This window comes from Alosa sapidissima, chromosome 5 (assembly GCF_018492685.1).
Source record: "Alosa sapidissima isolate fAloSap1 chromosome 5, fAloSap1.pri, whole genome shotgun sequence".
Taxonomy (NCBI): domain Eukaryota; kingdom Metazoa; phylum Chordata; class Actinopteri; order Clupeiformes; family Clupeidae; genus Alosa; species Alosa sapidissima.
In genome coordinates this window covers 4,137,673-4,140,172 of record NC_055961.1, presented here as the reverse complement: position 1 = coordinate 4,140,172, position 2,500 = coordinate 4,137,673, and the positions used below count along the sequence as shown (strand labels likewise).

At 39.2% G+C, this 2,500-nt stretch overlaps 1 protein-coding gene and 1 long non-coding RNA gene across 2 annotated transcripts in view; one reads left to right on the top strand and one right to left on the bottom strand.

Moving 5' to 3' along the window:
• The window catches only part of sgcd (sarcoglycan, delta (dystrophin-associated glycoprotein)), a 238,906-nt gene that overhangs the window by 43,616 nt on the left and 192,790 nt on the right, over positions 1 to 2,500 (top strand). The gene's annotated exons all lie outside the window — the stretch shown is intronic.
• The window catches only part of LOC121709469, a 4,904-nt gene that overhangs the window by 342 nt on the left and 2,062 nt on the right, over positions 1 to 2,500 (bottom strand). The window lies entirely within an intron of this gene.

Here is a 2,500-nt window from a genome sequence, read left to right as displayed (position 1 = left end):
ATTCTTGTTGTTCTTGTTAATTTGGTTGATTCTGATTGGTGGTTGGGAAGCAGTGCTGGTCTGGACAATTTGTGGGTTAGGGGTTATTGGGTTAGTTAAATCCGAGACCAACTGACATAGGGGACTGGTCTTAGGGCTGAGCTCTTGGGATTTAAGTGCTTTAAAATGTAGTGAATTTTGAGGGCTTAATTTTAGATGAATCCAGAATTTTAGTGATCGTTTTTGGATATTAATCAATAGTGGAAATCGGCCTAATTCTGCCCTGCTAGCATTTGTGGGTACTTTTCTTTGGATATGTAACAAATTTCTACAGAATTCAGCATGCAGGGCTTCTATTGGGTGTTTGTCCCATCTAGAGTAGTCGTGCTTACTGAGTGGACCCCATATTTCACTTCCATAAAGTGCAATTGGCAAAATGACTGTGTCAAATATTTTGGACCAGATTTTAATTGGTATATCTATTTGATGAAAATTTCTTTTTATTGCATAAAATGCTCGTCGTGCTTTTTCTTTTAGTGCATTCACTGCAAGACCAAAGTTTCCAGAGGCGTTAATTTTTAAGCCAAGGTAGTTATAAGAAGTAACATTCTCTAGGGCGGTGTTACCTAAAGTAAAGAGGTGTCTGGTTCCCTGAGGTCTGGGATGCTTCTGGAAGATCATAACTTTAGATTTATCCAAATTGACTGTCAGGGCCCAGTTCTGACAGTACTGCTCTAGCAGGTCCAGGTGCTGCTGTAGGCCCTGTTCAGTGGCCGACAGCAGCACCAGGTCATCCGCAAAGAGCAGGGATTTGACTTCCGTGTCCAACAGGGTGAGCCCAGGTGTTGCAGATTGTTCCAATAACACCGCTAACTCATTTATATAGATATTGAACAAGGTTGGACTCAAGCTGCAACCCTGTCTCACCCCACGCCCTTGAGTGAAGTATTCAGTTCTTTTGTTGCCAATTTTTACGCCACACTTATTGCCCAAATAAATTGATTTGATGATGTTATACATTTTACCCCCTATACCACTTTGTAGGATTTTGAAATACAATCCTTCATGCCAGATTGAATCGAAAGCTTTTTTAAAATCAATAAAACACGCAAATATTTTCCCCTTACTTTTTTGGTGAACATTTTGGTTTATCAGGGTATGGAGGGTGTAAATATGATCTGTAGTGCGGCAATTTGGTAAGAAGCCAATTTGATTTTTACTCAAGACATTGTGTTCAATAAGGAAGGCCTGTAAACGGGCGTTGAGGATACAGCAGAATACCTTCCCCAGGTTACTGCTCACACAGATGCCTCGGTAGTTATTAGGGTCAGATTTGTCTCCACTCTTATGTATTGGGGATATAAGCCCCCTGTTCCAGACATCAGGGAAGCAACCAGCTTGAAAAACAAGATTAAATAACTTGAGGAGAGCCATTTGTAGAATGGGTGGGCTGAATTTCAACATTTCTGTCCGGATACTATCAGGACCACAAGCTTTTTCAGGCTTGAGCTTTTTAAGATTTTTTATGAGTTCATCACTTGAGATGCTGTGATCAAGTGGATTTTGGTGAACACAAATGGCCTCTTCAAGCTTTTGAAGGTTTAATTTGATATGTTTTTGTTTATTAGTGATGTCATCTGGCATAGGTTTGTACAGGTTTTGGTAAAATGTTTTCCAGGTGTCTGGATTTTGAATTGCCAATTCTTTTGGTGGGGAATTGTTTAAATGATTCCAACTCTCCCAGAAAGTGTTGGTTTGGAGAGAGCCCTCGATTTCTTGTAGCGTTTTGTTGTAGTATTGTTGTTTTTTCTTTTTAATTGTTAATTTGTAATCTTTTAGGGCTTCAGAATAATTTTGTCTCAGACAGGTGTTTTTTTGGTCATGGTGTTTTTTGTTTGATAATTGCCTGAGATTTTTCCGTTTCTCTATACATTCATGGTCAAACCATTTTTCTTTTGATGGTTTTCTTTTCTTACAGTTTTTCAGCAGGTTTGCCATTTTGGCGGCTCTGTTATATATATTGGAGATTTCCTCCGCTGCCAGATTGACATCATCACTATTGGGTCTGAATTGTTTTAAAAGGAACATGTTAATATTGTTAGTAATTTCAACCGAATTGATTGCTTTATGAAATTCAGTAACACTGTCAGATTTCCATTTATATTTCTGATTTAATTGGATTAATTTGGAGGGGATTTGTATAGATGTTTTGTCGTTCATGCTTTTCAAGAATGTGGTTATCTGGCAGTGATCTGAAAAGGGAGACTGTGGTCTTACAGTGAATGCACTTATGGAGGATGGGTCCATGTCAGTAATGGCATAGTCGACTACACTAGTCCCAAGAGCTGAGCAATATGTGAACCTTCCTAAAGAGTCCCCTCTGATCCTACCATTAAGCATGTACAGGCCTAAGGAGCGACAGAGGTGCACTAACTCTTTACCATTTTTGTTTATGGTCTTGTCAGGATTATTCCTGGTCATTGTGATGGGGGTGAGGGTGGCCGATAGATTATTGAATATG